We start from the raw sequence: 13,660 nt of genomic DNA on the forward strand, positions 1-13,660 counted from the left end.
GTTTTCTTTGGCCGCGTACACGCTCTCTGACAGGCTTGGTCAACTAGTTTTTAGTTGTCTAATTTGATTAATTATAGCGAATTGCCGATAATGTAATTCCAATCTAATTTGTGAAGTGTTTTTTTTGGCTTTGATTTTAATTTCAACCTAATTTCTGAAATGTTTCGTTGCTCGAATTATGATTCTAATCTAATTTCTGGTTTGCCTGTAAATGCTGCAGGAGAGCTGTAGGCCTATATTGCCAAATGGGCCAAGCTTGCGGTACAGACATTTGCTATTCTCGTCCTCGTGTGATGAACTATTATTTGATATTAACGAATTCAATAATTATAATTTTAATCTAATTTTGGAAAAAACTGTAAAGCTACGATTCCAATTCCACTCCAATTTGGAAAAATTTGTTGATCTAATTCTGATCTAATGTATAACTAATTCCAATTCTACTTTGATTTGGTCAAAAATTCGTAGATGTAATTCTAATTCTATTCTAATTTGGAAAAAACCTGTATAGCTATAATTTCAATTCTACCCTAATTTGGTAAAAAATTGGAGCTGCAATTATCATTCTGATTCTAATCTAATTTGGAAAAACTGTATTGCTCTAATTTCAATTTTACTCTGATTTGGTAAAAATTTGTAGCTGTAATTCTAATTCTAATCTTGTTTGAAAACTCTGCAAATCCTCTAGTTATGTCCAAGTCTGCTTTCTGAGTCCTGCTTTTTTCCAGTGTGCCCAACGCGAAAATATCCGGCACGCCGGTGCTCATCTCGGCCCAGGTGCAGCGTTCCGGCTCTGATGACAACGCAAACCAGGAAACTCCAACCAGACCGTCGAAAGTCGCGACATCGAGACTGACGATGACGAACAGCACATCCATAGTGCACGCGGTCGGTAGCGACAGTCACGCAATTCGTGGTGCCTCAAGCGAGGAATTTGCCAATTCCAAAGGAAAACGAACTACCAAAAAGAAGAATCGGTCTCATAAAAAAGGTCGGCGCTGTGTTATAATTAGTACTTGGCAAAATCTAGTAGTATCTGAGCGGTTTGAGGGCGTGAATGATGTTTAAAGTACAAATCTATCCCTTTTATGGCAGTGGTTCTCGACGTTTTTGATCTCGCGGGCCGGTAAAGCTTCAAAACAAGTGTTGTGTGTCGTCGATTTCCCAAAAATCAATATTTACCTTATATTTAATTACTGCAAATGTGTGCAACTATGCACTGTCGGTGACCCTATCATTTGACATTTTACTGCTTGTAACCTACTTTATAGGCCTACCGCTGTAGACAGCCCATTGTCTGCTCCTTGTGAATCATTAACACTCAAATGAAACAAATAGGTTGACATGGCATTATGCTAAACATACCACAATATCCTAACTGAAGCAAGACTGCATGGTTCTTATATCAAGAGGCGCATGACGACAAATTGTGATGTAGACGAAATTGTCAGAATGAAGCAACACGGTGTGAACATAATGAACATAATGAGTCGGACGCGTGTCAAAACACTACAACTCTGACTCGACCTCTACTATCGACTTGGACTCGATCTTGACTCGGTGGTGAATTAAGAATAACTCGACTTGACCCGAGTCAAAACTGTAAAAGTCAGCTTGACCTGTGACCCTGATACTACATCACACCAAGATAATTTTGTATCTTTTGACCATGGCTATTTCATTGCACTTTGTCGCTGTGATTACGAGCGTCTGCCGAAAATATTCGGATTTCAATATCAATATATTTTGTTCAATTGCAATTTTTTTCGCAGATCTTGAAACTTCTCCGCATGATCACCCCGACGAACGATTACGAAGAGCGCGTCCCTGTCAAGTTCATCAAAATGGTACAGAGCACTCTGAAGCAACAGCGTCCAGACGCGTACAGCGGAAAACCGCGGTATCTCATGGACTCCGGACATACGTTGCCGATAAGTCTTCCGTACGTGCCGTCGACGCTGTCTTTCGACAAGATCGCGATACCTGACAGTTTAAATTTGAGTTATTTAAAGCTGATATGATAGCGCTGCAGGAGATTCGAATCCATCGACTAAGATCACAGCATGTAGGGTTGTTAAAAAATAACTTTGTTCTCCAAACTTTGCAGGCTGTTCGATACAAAATTGTCAGGTTGGCTAAAAACGTGTCACACCAAATTTGGCTCAATTGTAACGTGCATAAGTTATTGGAGTGCAAAGTTTAAGGTTTTGAAAAAATAGTATTTACGGTGCTAGATTCGTTGATTATTATCAATCATAAAACTACCAACCGTGAATACTACGGTTCAAAATCCAAAATTTTGAACACTACTAGCTTATCTTCTACTGGTTGGAATTGAGTCAAATTTTGTATGCTGCGTTTTTAGACAACTTATCAAGTTCATGCGGTTTACAGTAAAATTTGAAGTCTTGCAAATTTGAGATTTTGAACTGCGATAGTTTCGCTTTTACAGGTTGGAATTGAGGCTAATTCGGTGTGCAGGGTTTCTTTGCCAACATGACAATTTTATCAAATACCCAGTAAAATATTTGGAAAAATTACTTTTGAACTTCCATAATGTCTATAAGTCGACATGTTTCATATAGAATATTGAATATATCTAATCTCACCTTGGTTATGAATTGAAATTTGATCTTAGAATTCTTCCAAATTGTGGCGAGATGCAGTAGCCAGTCGAGTCCAGCTCGTGCAAAACGTTGAAGTTAGCACCAAGCCCTGATTGAAATCAAAAATCCCGTACATATCTGATACATACTATTGCATTAGATCTGTTCCGTATTGTATAATGTGACTATACTACTGTAGTCTTGACAGGTATTTGCTGCAATTCAGATTTGTCAAATCATAGTAGCAAATCAATGCTGCTCTCCATGCTAAGCTGTAAAGAGGAAAATAGTTTGTTTCCATCCGTTTTTGTTTCCGTTTCAGTGCTGTGAATGTACATTTTGTGGCGGGTGTCGTAAATATTTTGAAAGATATTTGTTTGACTTGTGCAATATAGGCGGTCCTGGTGTTCTGTCGGAATGAAACTGTGTGTGCTTTTCATTCATGTTCCCACTGATGCTCGAATCTCTGTATAGAAGGTGCTAGGCTTGCACGCAGTCTCTGTGATTGTGCAATAGGGTTGTTCAAAATTAACTTTTTTCTTCAAACTCTACTGGCTCATCAATAAATTCGAAAAAATTTTCAAATGGCTTCGCTTCTACAGTTCGGAATTGAGCCAAATTTGGTGTGCAGCATTTTTTTTTATCCAGATCTGGGTTTTTCGAGCATCACCTGGGTTTCTGGGTTTTTGTGCTTGAAATCTGGTTTTTTTTTCAACATCATGTTTGTCAGGTCAATCTTACGGCGCAAAATGGATTATTAGATTAGTAAGATCTTCTAATGTCGACGGATTCCACTGTAATTGAAACGGCAGAGTCCAAAGAGACCCATTTACTATTAAAATGAGAGGTCTTGGCGTGATGCGATAGAGCTTCATTGAATATACTGACTTTTAGGTAGCAGAAAGTCATGTTCACAGGGCAATTCTGATTTAGGACTTGAATGCTACCGCTAGCGCTGCAACAAATTCGTTGTGTGTCAGTAAATAGTATGTAACTGCTGCAAAGTATGCAATTTATGCACATGGAAAGACCAATTGTTGATCTAACTAATTTACCATGTTGACATCAGAGTATATTCACTTTCAACAGGGACACTCAAAGAGAGACATTTTGGGCAACCGGGCAAGTTATTCAGAGTGAGAGGGGTTTGTTAAACGCAAATGTACTCTTAATATCATGATTTGGCAGTTTCTTTTTCGACTAAACATCCCAGACAAAAGTGTTTGTCCCAGGTTCAATGAATCGAAAGCTATTTTCAATCTATCTGGTCAACTCACAGTCACTAGAACTACCCTACAGTCATCCTCACGATAGATGGGGATTAGCATTGTTACTAACATTACGAATATATAATACATTGCGTATATTGACCCCCCATACCGAATGCCTGGTAGCAATGTGTCGAGAGGAAAACATCATATTTCGATGGATTTGCTCATTTAACCGAGCAACATGCATATTATGGAAATGAACCGTTGGGATTTCAATATCAAGGGCTAAAACTTCTTCTATGTCCGTATAACTGTGATTGATGACTCTCAGTCACTGTTTTGCAGCTATATCATATAAATTTGAGTGAAATAGAGGATCTGGGTTTTTCTGGGTTTTTTTAACGTCCAAATCTGGGTTTTTCCAAAATATCTCAGTGGCATCTCTGATCCAGTTGTCATGCATATCTCAAAAGAGTATAATATGGTTGAAATCGAGAAGTCATCAACTCTCACAGAGCTCGCAAAGGGAGTAACAAATATGCTGGCAAATCATGGTCTACATTTTTCATTTGCGGCATGGGCCTACTCATTTTCAGTAGACGGTTAGTCATTCTATAGATTGGTCAACATATATGTTTAGGCTGACGCGATAATTCATATGTTTAGGCTGACGCGATAATTCGGGAATAGAGTGTATCAAGTAGACAAGAATTAATATTAGGTCCTGATTGTTCTGCCATTTCGTCGTCCACCTCTCTCAGCTGACCAACACCTGTCATGACGTTTAGTCGTAAAGCATGTGATTGACCGATACGGTTGGTTTTAAAACAGCTGATTGTCGCGAACACTCCACATTAGTGTGGTGATGATACCACGGCATAACATTGAATAATTTCGCTTCACTGGCGCACAAATCTGTAACAACCTGCTGTGATTCTAATCTTAAAAGAGCATAATATGATTAAGAGCAGAGGTCTCAAACTCAAATGTGCTCGCGGGCCAATTTCTACTTTTTGATGGCGCCGCGGGCCGCAGCACCAATAATAGGGGAATTCAATGTGTTTCAAAGTAGGGGCCTTATTTCCGGGCTTCTAGCATAGGCCCACTCCTGGTAACTAGCCTATAATGATCATGTCATTACACAATTTAAATAGAATCAGCGTTTGATTTTACCTTCGAATGTTGGAACAGATCAATAACAACTTGAACATAATGGATATATGCCATAACAATATAAATGTGCAATCGCCGAAGAATCCATTGGTGTTACAGCTGTGGAGCGTAGGCTACGACTAGTTGATACTCGCCACATTAAATTGGCGATAATAACATCTATCAAGATACACAAGTGCCAAGATCACACAGGATGTAACCAACTATACATGAAAGGGGCAACATAATGCCAATGGCGGTTGCCATACCTACCTGCTTAGATATCTAAATAAGCTACGCAACGCAAGCTACCAACTTTTGATATTTTACTATTTCTCCTACCAGTTTAATAGTTTGTTCATAGTGTGCTATATGGCGTGGAAACAAGCAAATCTCACGGCTCAGTGAAATTGGTCTACATCACCCTTTCCATTTGGTCAAAAGCAATTTGACGGTATTTTTAACCGGCTTGCCCAGCATCAAATTTGATAACACGGGTATCAATGGAAAGCCACCAAGGTACTGATTGCGAAAATATAAAGTTCGGGGCCCTGGGACTCGCCAAAATAAGCATCGAATGTTGCATTGTGAGTGACTTTGATATTGCGACGCAACCATACCGTCTTAGCAGCTCAGGAGCAAATGCGCACGAGAGTGAGAGTGTGAATGCTCATTGCTCAATCGCTTGCGCAACAATGGCCAATACGCTTGCAGCTTGCGGTTCTGCTCACCTGTTGCCAGAGGTCATTGCTGCGTCACAATACCAAACTCACTTACAATGCAACATTCGAGGCTTCATTTTGGGAGTTCCAGGACCACGAGCAGAATAAATTTATACTTTTGCAATCGGTACCGCGGTAGCTTTCGATTGATACCCGTTTTATCAAATTTCATGCTTGGCAAGCCGGTCAAAAATTACCGTCAAATTGCCTTCGACCAAATGGAAAGTGTGACGTAGACCAATTTCACTGAGCCGTGAGATTTGCTTGTGTCAACACCATATATAGGACACCATGGTTTGTTGCGTGGGTGGTTGTACCAAGTCACGGCTTTCCGAGCCACAAAAGTCCTTCTCTGATTGACGCGACGAGTATACGAGTAGGAGAAATTCTACAGAAGGTCGCGCCCAAGTCCAAATCACAATTTTCAGTCACGAATCATCAACGTGTCATGTTTTACCATCATAAACAAGTAATGTCACGTAATAGTTGATCTTCCACTGCGTGGTAACTTTTGAAAGTAATGTATTAGCGAAGTTTGCATGAGTAGTTTCAGGCTTCTGGAGAAGTTTTAGAGCTAATTATAAGTTCTCAAATTAAAACAAAAATGCTGGGTAAATATTGTCAAATACTTCGAAATCCAAAATATCGTCGCGGGCCGCACGAAATGGTCTCGCGGGCCGCATGCGGCCCGCGGGCCGCGTGTTTGAGACCTCTGATTAAGAGCCACTAAAGAAACTATGGTTCGATAAGGAATTCCGTCGCTTCACTGGCATGGATATTGGCTACCTCTAATAACCCATCAACCTGCTGTGATTCGTATCTCAATTCGTTTTATCTGCTTGAAAGCGAAAAGGCAAACTATGACACAATAGTTTTCTTCAAAGGAACGGATATCTGTAATACTAGCGGAACTCATCGAGCTGCTGTGATTGGTATATGAAGCAAGAAGGCATCAATTCTTTCAAATTTCGAAAAGGGGATAAACAAGTATCTAGCTAGGCCAGGGGTGGGCAAACTTTTGAGCTCGCGGGCCGCATTCAACATTCGAATCCATTCGCGGGCCGCACTATATAAAATCGGGATTATAAACCAAAACGCAATATTGCTGGTATTTGACTATATAGTGAGGACATGGAGATAATATCTATGCTTATTTAAAACAAACTAAACGTTGCTATGATGATATCGTCCACGCGCTAGGAACAATGGCAACATTTCATAGGCTAGTCGACCTCAATAACCAATTTGTCAAAACTATAGAGATGAAAGTACGTTTTCCCGATTCTTAGAACAGGATTGAAATTTAAATCTGTGAGCAGTGATCTGCTCAGATTTACTAATTCCACTTTTGATTCAGTTCCAGGACACACAATGCTGACAGCATCATAACCATGTAAGCTTCAGGCACGCTTCTACTATATGTGTAGATAAAATATAAATACCCTAATTCTACCCATACAGAGAACGAATCTATTTAAGACACGCGCAAATCGTTTTTTATAAGCACATCACTGAAATAATTGAAACTGGAGTGGTCATGCAATCTGAAATCACACTAGTGATCCGAATTACGTCTATCTCGTTTAGGATTTCTGTGATGTTTAACAGTTGAAACCTTTCAAACTGCGTGGGCCTTGAGATCGGGCTGTCGCACCAGAAATTAAACATGAAAACTGTTATAGGAAGTATTTACCTTAGAAAAGTGGTTCTAGAACTTTTTAAGACATGCCCCCCCCCACTTATGATGGTGAAAGATTCCGCGCCCCCTTATCGTCATATCACAAAACGTAACCAGGATGCTATAGCAAACCTAACGGACAGTTGGGTGGCATGGGAGGTTACGACTATTGATGAGAGATTTTTAAATATGAAATTCATACTAAATACAGAGCAATAATTATGATGTGGAGGTAATTCGCGCGGAGCGCGAAAAAAATTTCAGTTGAGCTCAGCTTCGCGATCCCCTTCAGATGCTTTCACGACCCCAAGGGGCACGCGTCATCCAGATTGAGAACCAATGCCTTAGAATTATCATGGTGAAATATACTGAAAAAAGTTTATCATGGTGAAATATACTGAAAAAAGTTTAATCAGGTCCCTGCATTAATTCGATTTTTCGTACGCATTTTATCAATATTTTTATTAAGTTCCTTTAGACTTTCGCGGGCCGCACAGAACGGTGTTGCGGGCCGCATGCGGCCCGCGGGCCGTAGTTTGCCCACCCCTGAGCTAGGCGGATCATGGCCTACATTTTCGGTTGATGCAGCTTAGTCATTTTCAGTAAACGGTTGGCTTTAGGCTACTAGTAATGTCCTCTCAATAATGTTTACTTTGCTCGACTTAGAAAGCCTTATAAGCAGGCCGTGTTATTTTTGGCATTTCAGGAGCCAGATGCCAAAACTGCCAAAAATAAAAATTTGAAAATGCCAAAAATAAGCAATTTTGGCATATGCCAAAAATAACACGGCCTGCCAATAGCGAGATTGTACGGCCAACTGCATTTGGTTTACGTCATACTTTCCATTTGTCCAAAGGCAATTTTACGACAATTTTTGACCCGCTTGCCGAGCGCTAAATTTGATAAAACGGGTATCAATGGAAAGCTGCCGCTGTACTGATTACTAAAATATAGATTGTATTCTGCTCATGGATCTGGAACCTCCAAAATCAACCACCATTTTTGCATTGTGATCGAGTTGAACATTGTGACGCAACAAACTGTCTGGCTATTCTGAGCTGCAGTCTCGTTTCGATAGTGTCTTGTTGCGTCAATGTTCTTAAACAAGCTAACACTCCCAGGATTCTTCCGTGTGAGTTGGTAATATTAAAGCCACCTGAAGTGACAAAAGTCCTCCGAAAATATCTCGATCGACTGAAGGAGATGGGATGGTCGGGCTACAAAATAGAATGTGTTAAGAGACAACACAGGAAACTCCTGGAAAAGTATTGGGAAGAAAATTCTTTCTGCGATGAGATCGATGTCACTAGCGAAGTGATTTCTTTTCATGATGCTTGGAAGCCGGTTCGGCTCTCCGAAAATGTTCAAGCTCTGAAAACCTTTCTGGAGGACTGGCTACATTATTTTCCTGAACGGCTACTGTTGAAGCCGATATTTCCCAGATTCGACCTGAGTTTGGAAGCACTGTTACAGTGCCACCATATTGCTTGGGTTGTGGAGAATGCTATTACCGAGAATGCTATTACCGAGAAGGACAATACCGAGAATGGACATTTCCGAGAATGCAATATATGCAATGCAGGGATGTTATGCATATGAACAGGTCGTGTGTGTGCATCACGGCGTTGCCACATTCGGTATCGATCCTCAGGTATAAACTTCTCGACAAATTCCGTTACAGTTAGCTAGATTCTTCGCATTGCCCATTCTCGGTGATGTCTATTCTCGGTAATGTCCGTTCTCGGTAATGTCCATTCTCGGTAATGCCCATCTCGATAATAGCATTCTCGGAAATAGTATGGCGAACCGTTCAGGGTAGGGGTGAGGGTCCTTGTGGTTGGGGTTATAGGGTCATTAGGGATGGGGTTGGCGTATTTTGGGTGGGTGTAATGCCCGTAACACCAACCCTCATGTCCTCACTGTGTCTTTGTGTAGAATTTGTGTACTGACTATATTTACCTCGAACGCTGATCATAGCGGCATGCGATTGATTGATTGCTCGATCGTTAATTAGTTCGAATCGTGTTGTATGATGGTCGTGAATATTGGCACACAGAGCTCGTGTGACCCGTAGAGAGAGGTCGTTTTTTGTTGTTGTTGCGTTGCAGTTGTGGCATCTTGCGTTTTCATCTTTTAAATATACTTCGCACACTCACCCCACCCTAATTACCCGAACCCTAATGAACCGTACCTCAATCCTAACATAACACTAACATGATTGCATGTAGCAATAGGCCTTATTTTGTATGTGACTGACCTTATTTCGCATGCCGCGACTTACCTTTGCATGTGATTGACCTTATTTTGCATGCCACTGAGTACACTGACCTTATTCTGCACGTAACGATTGACCTTATTCTGCATGTGACTGTCCTTATTCTGCATGTAGCGATTGGCCTTATTTTGCATGTGCATATGTCCTTATTGTGCACGTCAGAACTGCTCAAGTGCCCATATTGAAACATCTTTAGATTTAGGATCTAGATAAGGAATTTCGATGTGAACATGAAAAATGTAAATTGAGAGTAGGACTACTGTAGAAAATAAAGTAAATTTTAAATCAAAAAAGTTGGATTTGAAATATGGATTTGAAGTACAGGTCATGTAGGAACTACATGTGTTGAAACATCTTCGGATTTAAGATCTAGATCTATAGTAGGATATGAAATCTTAATGCTGTTATGAAAATAGTTAAATTTGGATTTGAGGTTGCTATAGCGCTATTGGAAACATATTTTAAATCCGATTCCGTAAAAAAAAATGATTTGAAATTTGGCCTTTGTCGCGGACTGTTCCAAACCCTACTGACCCTAACCACAACCCTAAAGGACACTCGCCCCTACCGTAAACACGCTAACATTATGGTGACCTTATTTTGCATGTCGCGACTGACCTTATTTTGCATGTGACTGACCTTATATTTTGCATGTCGCGACTGACCTTAGAAAATAAGACGACAAATTCTCAAAAAAGTGGCCAGCCATATTGTTACGTCACCAAGATCTAGTCGCGATCGCGATCAATTTTCAAATGCTCTCACTTCCAGCATCTTCACATTTCACATCACAACAAATGTTTAAATTTTGGTAGTGGGGGGGGGGTATAGGCTTGGTTTTGTGAGCAAGTGTTCTGGTTTAGTGTTTCTAATATTCTAGGGTTATCATATGTCCTGAACCAAAAGCTCCATATCTGTGATGCTGGTCATTTGTTTCTTAGTCAGCACCACATCAGTAAAAAGTGTGTATTCCGAGAGTAGAGTCGGACAGATGAACTTTTTTTTAGTCAATACAACAGAAGGATTTCTAGTACATATTTTAGAATCAGCAGTTTTCTAGTCCGGTAATATGACCAATGATTTGTAAAAAGTGTCCTCCTTCCGGACTCCAACATATGGCAACTCTATCATATTCAAACGCGATCGATGTGTGGCGGATCAATTTATCACAAACCAAAGTCGACCAGCGAGTCTGGCATTGGACAAGCCATGGGTGTATGTAGAATGTTTACCAATTTAGCATATTTTCACATCGGCCTTGAAACTGTACAATAATGCTGGCTGTATAGTCAATAGTCATGTATGGATTTTATGTTGGGTACTATGCCATGGCTAGGCCTAATATTCGTAATATGAAGATAACAACATGATAAATGGAGCAATCGTGACAAAATACATAATATTGCCGGGTGCATCGAGCATGCTCTTTGTCAGGCAGGAAATAACTGAATATCTTTAGCATCAATTTCCACCGATTGAAAATCCGATTTCTCAAAATATCGAAAATATTGGGCCTGAAAGCTTTCCCTTTTCGCCCTCCTATCGCCCCATGGCACATTCGCCTCCCGAATCGCCCCGGTTGAAATTTCCCGCGTCGAGGATCACTGATCTAGATAATCATAATGTCAGTTATATTGTTGCTTACGTCAACCTATGTACCTGTGGAAAGCGACAGCTACCGGGCTTACGATAACATGACCGTAGGCCCCGATCATAATACATTCTTCGCACCACGTGTTTCGGAGTCCGATCAGAGGCAGTTATATTGTCTTCCATTCTTGGTCGAAGAAATACGAACAACAGGCTAGCTCTCAAATTCCGTGTGGTGAGCATCACCCGGTATATTAACATGTCTGACTTGCGTGTGACCCGCAAGCTTATACGAAGGCGTTATGCGGCCCGCCCATGGAAACGGTTAGGCACCCCCAAGCTCCACTATACAATATTCATCCACGGAGTATGCGACTCTTGCACAATCGCTAATATTCATGATGATTTCTCAATGCTCATGCTCATGCTCATCTGTTATTGTCATGAAAGTTGATCTGGAAAGGTTTGCATGCTGGGAACGTTGGCATACCGCATTGTACAAAGTAAAACGAACCAAATTACCCATAGATAATCGGAATGAAGACTTTGGTATATCGTCGACCATACACACCAACCAGAAACACAGGTAACTTCTTTTCGTGATTAATACAATCAGAATAGATGTGCGAATTTATGTAATTACACACTCCAGGCAGTTGCTTGAAATTGCAGATCTGTTTTCGGATGTGAGGAAGGTTATCCAGAATTTCAGGAAACACCAACTGGTGATTTTCAATCAATTTATAAAAAATGAAATCAGCATAAATAGGAATGTCTCCGCCGAGATATTGCCGTGATTGCATCCAGTTTTCGATGGCTGTTAGAGATATCCTCTGATGCTCGAGAAGTAAGGTGTGCTCTGATATATTCTGGTATCCTTGGACGGTCTGGCCCACTTTCCAGGACGTCCTGACGTTATCAATGACTCCTGAAAAAAATAATTGTTTTCAGGTGGTTCAACTTGGAACCTACATAGCTGCAAAGCAGAGCTTTACTCACCATCAAGGTAGTCACACCAATGTAGATTCGCTGGCGTGAGTCCATGACCTAGCCTTGTTCCAATGTAGCGGCATATCGTACTCACCGCTTTACAGTGAATCATCGATAAACCATCAGTGGCAATTGGCATTTTGCAATTCTCACAGTAGGGATTTGGATTCAACTGACATAAGCCGTGACAAGATGAAGTCGGCATATGTAGAATTTGTTCTTCGTATTCATAATTTTCTGCATAAGCGAACATGAGCTTGGTCAGACCTAGAACGCCATTGTTGGTCCACGAGAATACGTTCACGTTTGGACTAAACATGTTGATGTAACAATGAACGCAAATAACATAATAATAACGATCAATCTGGAAAGATTCGGGTTGAAAACCGCGTGAATAGGAAGATAAGCATATAGAGTCGTACATGGGTGACAGGACTGGGTCGTGAAGAAATATCAATGACCAAGTCAACGATCCACTGCTAAATGCTATCCTGAAACTATGAAATCTATCTCATTGCCTGCAATACCTGATATTCGTATGCGGCATTACTCGCATTTCTCACGCTAAGCTTTAAAAACTGCCTTTCACTAGAGTCATGGAAAGGTACTCCTGTGCATTTGTGGATTTATCATGGCGCACTGGAACTGATGATTGTCTATCAGTAGACTTCGGGACGTGGTTGCGCGTTGCAAGTAATTTGTGATTTAGCGTGTTTCGTTTGATAGGGTGAAACTACTTGAAGCGGTCACGCATTGGGGAATCGCCAATCGCCATTGGGCGTTTAAACGCCTTGCGATGTTGTGGGCTTCATCTTATGACATCGCAAACCGCATATAGCAGTGGTGGGTAACCTATGGCTCTTTTGGGTATAAAATATGGCTCTTTGCGAAATATTTATTTTTGTACTGAATTGATCAATATTGCAGCGACTTGTTAGTAAATTTTCATCACGGCCAAAATAATTATTTTCGTGGCAGTATAAACATGTATTTGAGAGGTAAAGAGATTGCCGTCTTCATGTTTAGGGGCTCATACCCCCTCTCTTCAAAATCCTCAAATTGAAGTTACTGTCACGCCGGCAGCCAATATCACTCGCGAATTCTATGCGCCAGTATTGTTTGTGTTACACTGGAGCCGAACCTCGACTCCTGTTGACTTCTGTAATAAACGTTTGTCGGATCTCGACGACGTTTCGTGGTGCAACATGGAGTACAGGCTGTGCATCTGCATCCTGGCGTGGTGGCAGCGATGGGATACGAACCCACGCCATCGAAATGACTGGTGACTCAAACCTCCTGGCGAGGGGCTATGTATCCGAATCGAAATCTTGAATTGTGCGATACGTTGAATCAAAGAGCGTAGCAGACATGGCGACGCCCATTTCAAAACGCAGTTTCCAAATACACATTGTCTTCCTGATCTACGGCGCGAAATG

The 13,660-nt window shown here is 40.9% G+C and overlaps 1 long non-coding RNA gene across 1 annotated transcript; it reads left to right on the forward strand.

Moving 5' to 3' along the window:
* Positions 1 to 6,690: 6,690 nt before the first annotated feature.
* On the forward strand, positions 6,691 to 7,820 carry LOC145459771 (uncharacterized). Its single transcript, XR_013921553.1, has 3 exons — positions 6,691 to 7,478; positions 7,513 to 7,746; positions 7,777 to 7,820. It is a non-coding gene; the product is annotated as an uncharacterized LOC145459771 (long non-coding RNA).
* Positions 7,821 to 13,660: the final 5,840 nt, after the last annotated feature.

Source organism: Botryllus schlosseri, unplaced genomic scaffold (genome assembly GCF_051294905.1).
Source record: "Botryllus schlosseri isolate E-star unplaced genomic scaffold, Bs_hap1 Bs17a, whole genome shotgun sequence".
Classification (NCBI taxonomy): Eukaryota; Metazoa; Chordata; class Ascidiacea; order Stolidobranchia; family Styelidae; genus Botryllus; species Botryllus schlosseri.